Source organism: Tauraco erythrolophus, chromosome Z, assembly GCF_009769465.1.
Source record: "Tauraco erythrolophus isolate bTauEry1 chromosome Z, bTauEry1.pri, whole genome shotgun sequence".
Classification (NCBI taxonomy): Eukaryota; Metazoa; Chordata; class Aves; order Musophagiformes; family Musophagidae; genus Tauraco; species Tauraco erythrolophus.
Window position 1 is genome coordinate 18,521,524 of NC_141496.1, and position 15,716 is coordinate 18,537,239.

The window sequence follows — 15,716 nt, forward strand, 5'->3', positions numbered from 1 at the left end:
GTCAGCTCAAATATAATGCTATTTTTTCCTAAGCACTTCATAGCTTAGGGCATACTAGTACCCTTAATGTTATTAGTAAGAACACCGTGACTCAGATAATAATTGCCCAGCTAGATACACTCTTATTATTTAGTCCTGGATTTGAAAAAGAACAGCCATGCTCTACTGCTGTTCTAGGCTTTGTATCAAAGAACAAGTCCCTCAAAGTCAGCTTATTGCTGAGTTGTGATCTTTTAAAAGATTATATTTTTCTGTTATAGGGTACTTACCAGCTGCTGATTATGGTTTTGGAAATGCAGCTTAATTAGTTCTGTATTTATTAGCAGATTGTTTAGCTTTTTATTAAGATCAAAACACAGAGACAAAGTGTAACAATATGGTATCTTCTTTCTAGCATTATTTAAAATGTTTACAGCATGCTAAAGATTTAAGCAACTCTCTGAAGAGCAGTCATCCATTCTGCAAGGCTTAAAGAGATTATTATTCTTTACAGCATATGGGTAACAACTGGCCACACAGATCCAAATTATTTCAGATTTTAACCATGTTGCCAGTTACTGATGATAATGATTAGCTCTTAAATGCCAAATTCAGTAAACTTGACATCACGTTTCATGTATCCTACATGTAGTTAAAAGCAAGGAACTTTGAAAATGACACACCATGTTTTTTGCATGCCAGTAATTGGTAAAATACCTTCCTTGGAGATTTACAAATACTAAAAAAACTGCTGTAGTATTTTTCAGTGCAGCTCAGAGATATGTTGCCTCTGACCCAGGCTGGATTTTGCCAAATCAAGACATCTTACTGATCACAAAAGCAGAAGAAGCCTGTGTATATGGTATAAGCTTATTCCAAGCAGTTTTCAAAAGCATACAAGAGTTTCTTGCACCCAGAGAATGAAGGGAGGAAACCAAAGCAGGAGGGACATCTCCATTTCTTTCTTGTCTACTCTGCTTGTGATGCTGCCTTGCCTGTGGTATCCTTTCCAGCCTTGAATCACCAAGTTATCCTATTCACGTGATTTCTGGGAAAAGAATATAATCTTGGAGCCCTTTTGTGTATCCGAACAACAGAAATACATACAACAAAGAGCAAGTTACTTAGTTGTGGCAAATGTTGACTGTCTATGGAAAAGCACTACTTAATACAAAATGCTTTTTCTAAGCAGAGAAGACCATATAAAAGGGCTGAATAGGTAGGCCAACCTACAATATCTATAAATGATGCAGGGGTAAAAATATTTGCTTAATTTCTGAGGCATTCAACTTTAGTGCTTTTAATGTCTTCTGAACTTCTGTGAGTCTGTAGTACAAATGATTTATCAAAACAGTGGTGACCTTTGCTTCAGCTTGCACCAGGTCAGCTTTGCTTGTTGGTTCTTGTGTCAGGCATACACCAAAAGGCAGAAAACTCAATTAAGTAACAATTATATTAGTTACTTAGTTAGTTAACTAGTTAATTAGTTAGTAAAGTGACAGGTAAATGCTCCCTACAAAAAACTCCAGACATGAGAGACTTAGTTAGATTCATGGTTACTGAATGGCAATTAGTTAGAAATATTTTAAAAAGAATTTACAAAGAATGTATTAAGTCAGACCATACAATGTAATTATCAGTCTTTCTGGTCCTGCTTCCCTGTGGACATGAATTCAAATTTGTTAACAAATCGCATCGTCAGATAAACCACCACAAGTCAGCTCTCTGAGGAGAGGTTGGTGAGTGAAATACTGCTCTTCTTTTCTCTGAAGTTTGCAGTATAATGTGCTCCTCCAGAAGCCTAAGACTGGGAGCTTATGCACAGCTCCACTGGACGATTTGGTCCCTGGAGGCCTTCAGAAGAAATATCCTTCCATTCTCTTGCAGTTGCTTAGGATCCTCGAATGGGAGCTAGGGGGAAGCCATACATCCTCCAAAATGGAAACTTGTTCTTGAAGATCTGTTCAGAAATGCACTATATTGTGGACCCTGAAAGCAGCCTATTCTATTCCCAATATGGAACATCTGCAGAGAAGTGCCATAGATGATGGCTGGGAAATTGTCTGCCCAGTTTTTTGATTGATGGCTAGCATGTGTAGATCTTCTTTCTGAACACTGAATAGGACTAGGATTACGGAGTGGCCTGGCACCAAAAATGACCATTTCCAGCCCAGATTTCTGACAAAAGCAAATCAAACAACATCAGCTAAGGTGTAAAAAGTCTTGTCCTCTACAACAGGAGCAAATGTGCAAGTCATATCTATGAAGAGATAATTACTGAGGTTAATATGAGGGAAATAAACACAAATGCACTCACCAAATCATGAAACAGAAAACACTATCCATAAATAAAACCCTCTAACCTATTAGCAGTCTTCAAGCAGAACTGGGCTTGGCCCTACAGAACTTTGAGCCCTTCGCTAGCCACCTAGACGGTTTCTTACACTTATGCTTAAGCACCTACATATTCCAACAAATTTCAATATGAGAGCACATGTTCAAAGCTATGTGTGTGTTTAAGTACTCTTAGGGCAGGTTTATTCAGCTTTTTTACTCAGACTTTCAGATAGCTTATTAAAAGTTCTTCAGATGTGGAATTCTGGGTATCAGAATTCTTCTGGAAATCTGGGTATCAGAAGTGAGATTATCAAGATTTTGAAGGGATTAAAAACTACCTAAAATGTGAGAATAAAAACCTATTTTTGCACGGCCCTTTTTCAAGTCTGAAAGATGCTAACACTTTCATAACTGGAAAGAATGGTACCAAAGAGGCCATTTTGTATCCTTTATGGTCAAAAATGTTCAGTGCTTTTGATGAGCATTACAAGGAATCAGTAAGTTGTATAATGTTTTTCATGGAAAGTATTGGAAGTAAGTTAGAAAGAAATTTGTCGGGTTGTTCCAGGTGGACCTGATCTGGTGCAGGGATCAGTTTAGATCACTGGTGGATTCTTTTCCTGCAGCCTTTGTGATTTTGAAGAAAACAAATGGATCTCAATTAAAAACTTAACAAAATGCTTGCATTAGTAAATGACATCTCCAGTGAAACTACAGCATAAGCAAGAATAGAGCACATTCTCTAATCTTTCACAACAATTTATTTTCCATTTCTTTTTATGAGGATCCTCTCCCTCTAACTTAGAGGATAAACAGGACTCAAATTTCAGTTGATTTTGGGCAGCTGACTTCAACAGATTCTATGTGGTTTTCCTGCGCTGACCAAACTGCAGAAAATACATCAAGGCGTGGCAGTTCTAGAAATTCCCTGGAAATTCCCAGTGTGGACTAAGGGAGACAGTAATCAATGCTCATTCAGTGTATGCTGATCTTTTTCATTCTTCCTATATTTTTTTTCCAGTATCATGTATTTGTGTCATGTGTGCATATCGACTAAGAGTTGGATTTAGCAGTTTGTTTTACACAGTGCACTAAATACCTGTCAGACAGTATGACTATTTGATCACATCTGAGTGAAAAAATCAATAGCACAGCAGCAAAAGCCTTCTACTTTTATTTCTAATCCTTGTTTTCTTTTTAACTATGCTATGCATTCATATAGAGGGTTCTCACTGGTAAAAAAAAAAAAAAAAGGAAAGAATACTAACAATCCATTAAATTCTGGGATACAAGTTTCCCCTAGATTAAAAATGACATTTGCTTCAAGTACTGTTTTGTTGGGTTTTTTTCCCATAATAATCGCTGGGTGATCTTGATTTAGAAAGACAAGTGAACAACATTTAAAGTCTTCACAACTCACTATTGCATTACTGTAACATATGAATAACTGCTTGTTAAGTGAACATTTGTAACCAATTAGTCTGAAGAATGCATCCTTACAGCTGAGAAAAAGAGGACCTCTTCAGCTACCCTTGTTCTGCTGTCTTGGAGATCGGTCTGCGATGGCAGTGGTAAGTAGGAGCTATGTGTGTGTGTGCCTGGTGCACTGAGGTACTTAGCTGGGGATGGTGGTAGCAGAACAGGCAGACTAAGTTCCTTTCACTCTCTGGCGCTGACTTAGAGGAAGAATCTTTTGCTGGTGATATTATCAACTTTCATGGAAAGGGGGGAAAAATATCACAGAGGCTGTCTGACTCAGGAGGGCTTTTTCTGTCATGATGCTGTTTATCTGTCACTGTTTACTCAAGGCTACGTTAACAATCCAGGTCCTATAAATGGTCCTGGACCAATTCTGCAGCCTGTTTACTTCTAGAGCTCCTGCCAATTTTAAATTGTGTCAAAAATTTAACTGTGTAAATATTCCATCAGTTTCAGGTAATCTTGTCTTTGTTTTTTTTGAGCTAGATTTTTTTGTATTTTCTGTATAGATAAGAGATGTGAAAAACAGGGAACCATACCAAGAATCGTATCTTCAGATCGTCAGCACTCAAACAAGTAATTCAATAATAAAAACTCAGGAAGTTGTGATTTACACTGCCACAAATCCTGACTGAATCGACCTCTACAGAAATGTGTGTGCATATACACACCCTTACTCCCCACCCCTTCCACTGACATCTTTTTGTAACATTCTTGAAATTAGCTGTAATAACCCCAGCTGACAGTGGGTTAAGGTACTAAGGACCTGAACTAGACATGGACAGTGTTTGACTCATGTCAGATTAGTTACTGATTATGCCTTTATGTGACTGTCAGAATGTAATGTCTTACTTGTAAGTGCAAGGTATCTAAAACATTCTTCTGATATATTTTTATGAGAAAATGTATGAGTTGCAAAGTTGGAATCTGTACTGAAACACTGTAAGAACCATCAAAAATTGCTGGGTCTCTGGAGACATCGTTGTGTCTACAAGTGGGTGCCTGTTTCTGTGCAATACAGCGACCATGAGACGCTGTTCATCATAAAATATTTTGGCACTGTGATATTCATCATCACAGTCCCTGAGTATCAGATGCTTTGCTACTCTCGAAGAAGCTACAACCTGTTGCATCTAGATTGTTTTCTGTATACCTAAGAGAAAACATTCTGATCTGGTTACCATTCTGAGACAATTGCCTATGCTGTTTCCTTACTAGAGGAAGATGCCTTCTTCTCTTTTGAATTTGTAGACATTGCAGGTAAATCATTCAAGTGAAGTATGAGTTGGTGCTTTGAAACAGAGGTGAAAGCACAAGTGGCAATTGCTTTTCATCCACAGGTTCTTACTAACGCGATGGGACTTTTCTGTTCATATCCCTCTGTCTGAAGAGGATTTAGGTCCCTATCTCCAGTCCAACAAAGAGCTTGAGCCATGTTAGATGAAATAATGTCTCTTCTTCTTACTCAATTCTAATTTCCTTTTCCACTTCGCATGCACTCATCTCTAGAAAAACTCCAACTGTGGCCTAGGGTTAAAGCTTTCCTCTTAAAATAAATATCTAGGTTCCAGTCATTGCTCCATGGTATGTTTATGCATTTTATGACTGCCTAATGCAAACCAAATAAGTATTAGTTCAAGCAGGCACTGAAATTCAAGTCTCTCTTCTCACATATGTGATTCTTAACACCCACTAGATTGAATCCTTCATGGAAATAAGCAGATTTAGTTTCAGGATTCCAGTAGGACACGTGCTTACATCATGGTATAAAGTCTAGGGGTGCAGAGTTGCTTGGTCCTGTCCGATTTTAGGTGCTTAAGTGGTTTTTGCACACTAGAAGTTGATCTGTAGGTGCCAACGCACCTTTGTCAAAGTCTGAGGCCCCTATGAACTTTAAACAATCTCTGAGCAAAAGTTTTCATAATTTCAGTTGATTAGATGCATGTCTGCCTTAAATCTCATTTCGGATACTGCAAATAGCTCTGGGTTAACATTATTTGCCCAAGCATAGTGCTGTGAGATAAATTATATCCCACATGCCCAAACTATGTTTTGCTTTCAAAAAGAATATCACAGTAAAAAACAAAACCAATACAATTTAACTATTGGAGCATTACCAAGAGATCTCAAAATGCTTTTCAGAGGAAATGCATGTTACATACTATGAAATTGAGGTACAAGTTACGGAAGTGACTTGCTGAAGCCAACCCAGAAGGCCAGTAGCAGAGGTAAGAGCCAAATCTCCAGAATCCGATTCTGCTATTCCACCTATGCAGCAAATTCTTTCTTTCCATCTAGTGTCTACTTTGGATTGTAAAATAGCTGACAAAATAAGATTTTACTCATCTGCTTATTTGTTAGTTTGCTATTTTTCTCATCTGATATAGTTTAAAATTTTAAGAAGTAAACCACCGAGTTTGATTCTCTATTTCTCAATTACATGTCACCTTTCTTTTTAAGTCACTACCAGCTTCGTAGCTTTGTACATGACAGGCTTTCTTTAAAATGTGGAATAAAATTCAATCCATTACTGATAAAGATTTTTTTTTTTTTCAGAAAAACTAGAGCCAGGAATAACTAATGTATGCTACAGAAATCTCCTCTTTCCTGTATCTATCTTCCGCACAATTCCTGTGGCTGGTACAATAACTTGTGCATAAAAGTAACTTTCCAGAAGCCTCCATCAGTGGATTCTTGTCAACACTGTGAAGAGAAGCAAGCTCCAAGTATAACATTCACTGGCTTATGGACTAGAAATTCACAGATCTGTACAATAGCCTTACCTGCAATAAGTCAAAACTGAAACAATGAAAATACGTTCTGATTATATAAACTTGAAGCAATAGATGTCTAAGTTCAGGACATTTATTTTTGGATGAAATGTTGAAACTTCTATATTTCCTGCTTTTACTATTTTTGAGATTTTAAACTTTTCTGTTAGTTAAAAAGAGCAAAAACTCAGCTTAATTTGAGTTCACAACGAACAGATGCATTCAGAAACAGATTTTATCTCTCCTCTTTGTGCCATTGCAAATTAGCTTTTAGCTCTGATTGAAGTAGAATGAGTTTTGTGAATCTTAGAGAATGCTATAGTTTTTCCTCATTGAAGCTAAAGATAGCAGAAGTGATTATGTTGTAATTTTTATCTTAGAGTATTGAAGCTGTGGAGAATATTAATGTCATATAAAATGAGGGCTGACATTTCTATGTTACTGGTCTTTGTGTTAGAATGGAATGGAAGAAGAAGACATTGCAGTGAATCAGATATTACAGTGCCAAATTTTTCATATGCCGTTTCCTTTCGAAAAATATACTTGCTTTATTTTCATGGGAAAAAAAGAAAGAAAAGAAACGTGCATGTCTAGGCCTATGGGTTGTTCAGGAAGTTTGAGATGTTACTTTTTTTTTAATTTTGTTTCCATGAAAACCTTAGAGAGGAAATTTCTAAATAGTGAAGACAAGATCCAGCCAGTATGTCTTTATTTAAATTTGTTTGTTGATGTAAGATTAAATGTCAGCAAACATTAGAAATAGAATATTTCAAGAAAAAAAGCAACCTGTATTAATTCCTTGCTAATAGGAATTTGACTAATAGGCTTTTGATTGCCCTATCCCAACATGTCGCAGGTAGGTGCTGTTGTCATAATCTTCATGATTTAAGTTCACACACTGAAAGAAATCCTCCTCACACGAACAAGTCTGTTTACAATTTCTGAGTGAAAGGTCTGTCACATCAGCTGGAGAAAGGTCTCCATCATATCAGTGTTTTCTGGATCAGGCTAACAGTATGTTAATTTGAGGTTGTGTACAAATCTTTGCAAGAGTAGTGACCAGATTGCGGTATCCCAGCCTGTTGTTAGTCAGTGCAGTAATGTAACTGTTGGCGAGTTCTGACATCTTTCTGTGCCAATCTCAAGATTTCAGAGAATTTCCACTGTATGGCTGGCCTGCCATCCCGTTGGCCGAGGTCCCCTGTAGCTGCAAAAACAGTAGCCACAGAAAAGGCATTGACAGGGAATCTGAAAGATTTGGAAAAGAATTTGTTGTGAAGAATGGCTATTTTTACCCTCCTTCTCTCTTGTGGGTAGTTGATGACAGATCAACTACAAACCACTTTAGTAGAGGGGAAGAACCTCTTTCTTGCTTGAAGATTATCCAAAACATTACAATATACCAAAAGTTACATATCCGTATAATAAATTATAGGTCTTGTCCCACAGACGGACCTGCATTTCATAGGTGGATGACACAAGCAATTGTTATTTAAGTACGATATTTCACCTTCATTTTTTAAAAAAAAAGTGACTTAAGCTGTTGCAGTCAGATTTATCCCTGAACCAGTATCATGGCCAAAGCGTCTACTGTGCACATCTTCCATACAGGACTGTTTTAAAGAAACCTGAGACCACACTAATGGGCAGCACTTTTAGGACAGCACGTATAAATCTTTGGAAAGATTCAAGACACCAGAGGCTGGGAACACCACAGCATTTTCTCTTTCTCTTACTATTGGTTCTGTGCTGACAGCCTGAGAAACATTTTTTTACTGCTTTTTTAAAATACCACCCAACTTTCTTTGCCATGCTAGCACGGTGTGGGTCAGAAGAGCCATGCAAGCTTGACTTCTTCATCTGTAAAGGTTGTAGATGTAATTGTGCAACTTTGGCTGTGACATTGGTGTCACTGTGGTGCAGGAGAGTCCCTTAAAGCACCTGTTGTAATTGATGGCTATATGTTTTCTTTTACACGTGTCTATAGATGACGAGCAGAATTGTTCTAGTCTCTGAAGCCTGTTACTGGTTTAATCACTGAATCAATCTCTTTACTAAGTTTGTTTATAACAATATACCTTAAGTCACAAACTATTCAACAAAAGTCAATTAATCTAGAAAGAACTGGCTGTATCAGTTTTAAGAATACACCTTTAACTGAATGGCTGCTGCTCACTCTACAGGCACAGATTTCCTTTCAAGTTTCTTTTCCTTTAAAATCTGGCTTTAACATGAAGAGGCAATTTGCCTTGTCGTAGCTCAAGTGGGATTTCCTACTTAAAGCATCCAAACAAACAAATAACTAGACAGAACCAACACAAAAGCCAGTTGAAAAACATCACATGGATGGAGCTTACTGAGTGACTGTAAGTCTTTTTTGATCTTTCAGCATGGACCTCTAAACCCAACAAAATAAACAATCCAGATTATGTCCTAATTGCTCCTAGTGAGCAGAGCTGCAACACCTGGGTGTGTGGTTTCCCTTTATAAATTAAAAGGTCAAGCTAGCCCCTTCTCCCTTTAGGAAAACATCCTGTTCCTATGCTCTGAGTGGCCTCAGGCGGCTAATCAGTTTTGTGCCAGTGAGTTAGTTGTGTGTGGAGGTGTCTAGTTTGAATGTATCCCCCCCTCCTCACCCCCTATTTTATTCTCTGCTGCTGGTTTCCTTTGGAAACATTCTTACTATTTAAGCATTAAAGGGAGAATGCTTGACAACTGGGAACACTCTCGTATCAAGCCCTGAGCTCTCCAGGGATATGATGAGCCTTTTGAATAAACTGATGTGATCTGCATAAATAGCTATGCTAGTGTGTATAAGGTACTTTGCCTCCCTAGGTCTATGAGCAGAAACTCACGCAGTGGAGATGAATTCCCAATCACACACAGTGTGCTGTAACAGAAATAAAATAAGACGGAAAAATAAAAGTTTCTTAGTTAGAACACAGAAAAAAGGTAAGATACTAACTTGCATTTAAACAGAAAGTTGAAAAGAGTATGAAAAGAAAACATTCTCTGGTTTACCATCTCTTAGCATTTCCCTTCTAGCAAGCTCGAAATAAGCAACTGAGGTCAGAAGGGAGCTCTGTAAAACATCTGCCATGTCTCCATTCCCACATTTCCCTTAGACTTTCTTTCAAAGTGCATGTTGTTCCTTTCTGATGGTAGGTCTAAAGTTAGGGTGATTGTACTGGAAAACACTCGGCATGCTGCCACCATTTTTATACTTTTTTTACGAAGGTAGAAACACTTTATCAGACTATAGTGTTGACAGTTTGCTTTTCCACTTCTCTATGTAAAATCTGCTGGTCTTTTTGAAAGTACTGCAGACACATTATATATTAGAAATAACTGTTCTTACAGAGTAGCAGTTCTCTCTAGGAAAAAAAAAACCTGTTTTGGAAAAATAAACAATCAAACAGTCCAAGTCTTGACATGGAAAATGAGAATATAATGGATATATATTTAGTGTTTGTATCTAACTCAGCTGAATGCTGTGCCATAGTTGAAGCTCACAAAACTGTAATACCAGTTGTAATAAGTAGATAATAATAAAGTGAGGCTTTTCATTCATAAAAGGCACTTGTTCCCTGAAAGAAAATCACCTAAGTAAATATTTATAATATCACCAAAATAAATATTTCTGCTGGGGCTGCTAACAGAACAATGATTTTGAGACAGTTACAGGTGACTTTACGAAGGCTGGCAAACAGTTAGATTGACATAACATAGTTCATTTTTAACATGTAAGGGAGATGTAGAATGTTATGTTAAACTACGTCTTGATCGGTTTGTTTTGTATGTGTTTCTGTGGAAACAAGGTTTGCTGGTGGTGTGTTATAGACTGGACACATTAGTTATCCGAGCTGAGTGACTGAGAAGCTAGACTCGGTGGGGTTGGTTTTGCTCCAGAGGTATTGAAATCTTTACTCTCTATTTTTATTTCTATCTCAAGAAAACTTAGCTAGCTTAATGAAACTTTTCTCAGGGAACGTCCACACAAAATTGCTCTGGACCAAGAGAAAACAGTGGCAGATTAATTCTGTTTGAAAGTCACCAAGGCATTAATAGTTTTTCACAATGTAAACATTCTTCAGGGGCTTTCAGCTGAAAGATTCATGATTTCATTATCATGCCTGTGATATAATTAATTCCTCTGTATTATGCAATATAGAAATGATTCTCAACTATGGGACAAAGGTGTGTGCCTATATCTGTTTCTATACCCTGTGTTGTGCCAAGGGGCTGCTGTAATAATAGCTCATCTCACTTCTCCTTCTCTGAGCTCCTTATGCTACAGTGTCTTCCCATCCTTGTTTGCACTCTAGTTCTTTCTAAAGGCTTGCTCCTAACAATGACAATAATTGACGACTGTGTTTCAAGGCTTCCCAGTACATCCTGTCATTTCAGAGCCTGTCTTCTATACTGTGGGCTATGAGAGGCAGTATTTGTTTTCATGTTTTGTCTTATGCAATGCCAAGCAATTCATTCTGTTCAACAAACAATAAAAATGGGTGAAATTTCTCTCACTGTTACACTTTTACAAATCTTTTAAGCCTTTTAACTCCATATAGAGAGCAGCAAATGAATAGATTTCATATGCATTGTTACCTATGCAAAGCAGAATTCTATCAGATTTCAGAATGAGGAATTCATTTATTAAGCCATGCAAAGCAGATGTTTCTCTTTACTAACATAAGCAAATATTTTCTTTGGTCATCTAAAGCATTCTATGTATTTTATATTGCTTAAGGAAAAAAACCTCTTGGCTGCTCCTTCTTCCCATCTTTATCAGAGCTTCACACTATCCATGTATTATAACCCAATATTGCATGAGTAAATGCGGCAATTTTCTTCCCAGTCTCAGTTCAGCTCTTTCAAGGCTAGAGTTTTGTCTGACACTTTTATTGTCCAGATGGTTTGTGACATGTACAGATGTTATATTTGGTAATACACTGATTATCAAAACATGTCCCGTTGCTCACTTGAGGGTTATGACTTGCTGCATAGATCTATTACAAAGATTGATAGTTTTAATAAATGCTAACCTGCCAATTCTGTATGTGCACAGAGATTTTGTTGTTGTTTTTTTTTTTTAAAGATGCTAGATGGCACTGCTAGTCCAGGCTTTATTTCGAACAGCTGGGTTTCATAAAGCTAATTCTAAAGTTACGAAAAGGGCATGTAAGGTATTACTTAAACTTGACAACTAACGCATTCTGAGAAATATACACCATGATGCATACAATAATGTTTCCACTGGTCTTCAGGTTTAGGTCTGTAAACTCTAGTCAACTGCACTCAAAATTGTTGTACAAATATCCTTGTGTTTACATTTTGTCCTTTGTGTTTCTTCCTCACATGCCACCTCATTTCATAGTTGTTGAGTTATGACAGCATGGAACTTGTTACATATTTTATTTTTTTATTCAAAATGTTGGTCGTGGTACTTTAAATGCTTTTTAAAATTTAAGAATTAGAGATCAACGATGAGAAAAACATGCATTTTTTTTTTACTGGAATAATTTATGTCACAAACATTATGCCTCCCACGTTGAAAATAATAAAAGAATTATTTTGCTATTCTGCAGAATATTCAAGTATCTCTGTAACCACAGGACTGTCCATTTTCTTAATTCATTTTAACATCTATTTAATCTATGGCTTGCCTTTCTTTTATAGAAGTTAGGGATTTGATGCTGTTATCTGCCAACAGGTGAGGGTTTCATTTTAGAAAAAATACATTTTACACTTAAAAAAATGAGAGAAGGGAACAAAAAAAGCAATCTTTGCAGTAAAAGACTCCAGTAACATGAAAAGTCACTCCTGCTGCATAAAGATTTGTGACTTGAAAAAGTTTATACAATGTTATTGACTATTCATTCTCTGTTTAGTTAGTATCAAATTCCCTTCTTTTGTTTATTGTGAAGTAAGCTTACAAAGAAACTGCAAATTCTCAGCCTTTTGAGCAGACAGTTGGATACCGTGTCTAAGCGTTCGGAGCAACCAAACGGAACCTGCACCGTTCTGACCACTGGCTGGGTCATTGGCTGGGGCGTAAAGACTCACCTGAGTAATTCGAGAAATCCCTTCAATCTCCCCTTTTGATTTGCCTTTCACAGGCCAGTACTTTTTATTTCTTCTCATCTGTCTGCTATCATGTTAACAAGCAAAGGAGAATCTCGGCGGTTCATTGACAGCATAATAAAATGGGATTTAGATTTCAGTATTTGAAGAATGGCTTGCTTTTAGGGTTTTAAGCTTTCGTCTCATACCTGTATTGCCCCAGTGATCAAAAAAGCCTCAATCCCCACGACGTACACCATTGGCCCTAGGAATTGTTCACGTAGGCTGCCCAGTCATAACCGGCAGAACATACAGTGTATAACAAACTTTATGCAAAATTTTACATATTTCTCTGTAATACTGTAATATTAAACAATGAATATTGTGTAATGCTTTTGTCAGGTAGTTACTTCCATCTAAATAAAGGTGAAGACGCAAAGTCTAATTCAACACTGTTGAATAGAGAATAGCCCAAATTCATTCCAGACGTGAATTACGTGAACTGATGAGGTGAATTTGGCCTTGTGTATCTGCACAGGAAAACTCATACTTCCTCTTGGAAACCCAATGCAAATGTAACCTAAGATTATTGCTTTGAAAATCTGTGCTAGGTGATGCTCTCAGGTGAATATTGTGCTAAATACTTCATGACTGTTGAAAGATGTTGCTTCACAATGTTGTGTTTAGTTCCTAGATGAAAATAAACACTGCTTTGTAAAAACAAGGCAGGATTGAGCGTTGGTAGAAGGTTATTTATTGTTGATGGAACAACTATAGTGCAATTCAGTACTGAAACATTTGCAAGCTAATATACTCTAAAATACTGCAAAACTTTTTGATTTTATAAGGGTGCATTATTGCTTTCAAATGATGCTTCTTCATCTATTTAAGTTAATTCTAATGTATTCTATCTAAGCAAAAAAATAATGAGAGTGATACTGATCTGAATGCCAAACGTTGTGGCACCTATGGAAAAACTCCATATAAAACCTCTATTTACAAAACTGCAGGTTTTACTTAAGACTGCAGTTCACCAAGTATGGTGGCAACAAATACCGTGGTATCTACTAGGATAAACAGTTATGTGTATTAGTTTGTCAGCTGTTCCTAGTTCTGCATAATTTAGATGCTGTGTACTGGAGAGGTGTGCACTATTTATCAATAATGTATGTGTGGATTAGTTTCATGTGAGAGAAAGCTGAGTAAATAAAACCACTCTAATGTGCTCTATCTATTATTAATGAGTGCAACAGAATAACTCTTAAAATATCCCAGTATGCAATAGGCATCAATAACAATTTTAAAGACCTGTGACATATTCTATACTAAGTTTTTGAGATCCTTGTTTAAATCGATGTGACACTATCTCTAAAAATACTCTAATGTAAGATTTGATGTGATTTTTATTTAAAAGAGAAATATTTATTCATTTTACTTTTAATGCATGTCAACAAGGGAGAATGTCAAATTAGGGCCCCCATTCTTCAGAAACTCTCATAACACATTAAGGCGCTTGCAAGAATTTGATTGGCTTCCATATAGTTTTAGGGTCTAGCCAGGAAGCCTTCAGTGAAAGATCAAGACTGAAATTGGCAGAGGCTGAGCACATCTTAAGGAAGATGCATTCTTCTTATCAAACTGATACCTGGAAAATAACCCAGAATTAATATCAATTCCATGCAGAGAAAACCCTCAAGATGGAATCCAAACCAGCTGATTATCTGGGTGAAATGCAGTGAACAGAGGTGGGTTTTGTTCTGCTTCTGGATGTTTTATATATTTTATTCAGGATTTCAGAGAGTGATCTCAATTTAGAAACCTCTTTGGGTGCGGAGTGAGTGGGGCACTCGAGCATGGCTCTCTCAAGATAGGTGGGAATGTGACTTTGGGCTGAGAGGTAGGTTTCCTGCAGAAGAGAAATGTCGTATTTGATTGATTTTGGAGTCTGTTCAGGAGACTGGGGTTTTGCATGCCATGCTACAAAAAGCCTTGCTCTTTCTTGCTGTCTTTCTCCACCTCGATAAATTTTTATTTTTTGCTTTGTTTGTTTAGTGGAACAGTCTCATCAAGTGGGTCTGAAACCATCAGTTCCTTATCTGACATAGTCATCAGACTAGCCAATACCTGGAGGGCTTTAGCACATCTGAGGACATGAATCCAAATGTCCTCAGATAGAAAATTATTCTTGCATAATCTCCACATGTGCTCTCATCTCTTCTTGTAAAAGGGCAAACAGCTCTTCAGGCACCTTCTGAATGAAAGGAATTACTACTGCATTTTATGCAGATTCTGCTTCACCTGGTGTTTATTAGATGTCCCCAGAGAATGAGTCCTTGATAGGAGAAATAGGAAGAGTGAACCCAAATGCAGAGTTCTTCTTACCTACCTCCAAGTATCAATGTCTGTGGTACTTGTCCTGTTGTCGACAGAGTGGAATCTATACCATAATTCCGAGCAAATCTTGGGAGAAGGTGAGTTGTGTCCCAAACTCCATTAACTATGATGACTTGATCTCCCTTGACCATAGAAAGACTCTTGCTGATGATGTCAGAACGAGGCACCAACATTGTAGCCCCCTACAGTTCGATGGAAGGGTCTTGGCCCCAGAGTACTGAGTCTACGTCTGGCCATGGGTAAGCGGCAAGTTAAGAAGGAAGCAGTGTAACACTTAAGAAAGAAGGTATTTAGTCTGTGCTAAACTGGGAATAGATATTCACAATAATAGAGGCACTGTAAAGTTTTGGAAGTTGTTGAAGAAGGATTTTCAGGGCTATTATTTTGGAATTAAGTGACTAAATTGCTCTAAAACTAACATCACATACCTAAAGCCTATAATTTCTTAAAAAAAACCCACAAAACACTACTGAGCCACTATATAGCTATCCTATTTATTTCAAGATTTAAGCCTAATGCTAAAGTCCTGATCTGCCTGCACTGGAGATGGACTTTTGCCATTACCTTCAACAGAAGCAAAATTGGCTTTCATTTGTGTGCACACATAGTAAATCTGAGGTATCAAAAAGCCCTTCCTGACACTACAGTACTTTTTAAAAAACTGTTTCATTTTTAACCAAGTTAATTAGTTTC